Source organism: Poecilia reticulata, unplaced genomic scaffold, assembly GCF_000633615.1.
Source record: "Poecilia reticulata strain Guanapo unplaced genomic scaffold, Guppy_female_1.0+MT scaffold_331, whole genome shotgun sequence".
Classification (NCBI taxonomy): Eukaryota; Metazoa; Chordata; class Actinopteri; order Cyprinodontiformes; family Poeciliidae; genus Poecilia; species Poecilia reticulata.
The window spans coordinates 20288-21819 of record NW_007615104.1 but is presented as its reverse complement, the minus strand read 5'-3'; positions in this window follow the sequence as shown (position 1 = coordinate 21819).

The following is a 1532-nucleotide window of genomic DNA, read 5'->3' as shown; positions in this document are numbered from 1 at the left end:
CTCCAGGCGGCTCCAGGCGGCTCCAGGCGACTCCAGGCGACTCCAGGCGACTCCAGGCGACTCCAGGCTCAGCGGCCGGGTGGAGTCTGTTTACCCTGCTAACCGCAGCCTGATCCCAGTAAGTCACCTTGTTGTTTTCCGCTGTTCGTAGCGGCTCAAAGTGACATGAAGAGTTTAAATGTGGGCCGTTTGGTACATATAAAAATATAATATTCTTTCTAATATTCCTCTCTGGAGATTTCGATACTTCTGAAGATGTTAGTATCTTTTAAACTCTGACTGTTTTCTTCCAATACCAGTTACTAATATTTGCTTCCTGTGATTATTTTTAGTTTTTACATTCATATTATTGTGTGAAATATATTCTTCCCTTCGATTGGCTTCTTACATGCAGCGTAAACTTGTTTTAATATAAATTTTTATTGCTTCATTCAGGCCTGAGGCCTCAGCTCCAGGTTTCCATGCAGCTCCCCAGTGATCCTCTTCCTCCTCCTGACATCGTCTTCCTCACTGTCCTCATATTTTATATACTTACATTTTTTCATGACTCCCCAAACATTGGATGAATATCTTTTTGTATGTTATTGTAATAAATACATTTCTATAAAAACATTTTACTCCATTTATTTTAGATGAAATGATTATTTTAATGTTTCTTGCTTATAAATCCAGAGATAAGAAATAATGGAAAGAATCAACTTAAAAGTTGTTCATAATGTTTAGTCAGCTGAGTCCAATAAGTTATAATAAATAGTCTCATGAAGGGACAAAGGTTTTCATTTGGACAGTCAGACGCCACTTATTAAAATGTGAAAATATATTATGTGTTAAACCACAGAGGAGGATAAATGGCCCTATAGTGGGGCAAAAAAGTATTTAGTCAGCCACCAATTGTGCAAGTTCTCCCASTTAAAAAGATGAGAGAGGCCTGTAATTTTCATCATAGATATAAACCTCAACTATAAGAGACAAAAGGAGAGAAAAAATCCAGAAAATCACATTTTCTGATTTTTAAAGAATTTATTTGCAAATAATGGTGGAAAATAAGTATTTGGTCAATAACAAAAGTTCATCTCAATACTTTGCTATATACCCTTTGTTGGCAATGACAGAGRTCAAACGTTTTCTGTAAGTCTTCACAAGGTTCTCACACACTGTTGCTGGTATTTTGGCCCATTCCTCCATGCAGATCTTCTCTAGAGCTGTGATGTTCTGGGGCTGTCGCTGGACAACACGGACTTTCAACTCCCTCCACAGATTTTCTATGGGGTTGACATCKGGAGACKGRCTAVGCCACTCCAGGACCTTGAAATGCTTCTTACGAAGCCACTCCTTCGTTACCCTGGAGACTGGCTAGGCCACTCCAGGACCTTGAAATGCTTCTTACGAAGCCACTCCTTCGTTACCCGGGTGGTGTGTTTGGGATCATCGTCCTGCTGAAAGACCCAGCCACGTTTCACCTTCAATGCCCTTGTTGATGGAAGGAGGTTTTCACTCAAAATGTGACGATACATGGCCCCATTCATTCTTTC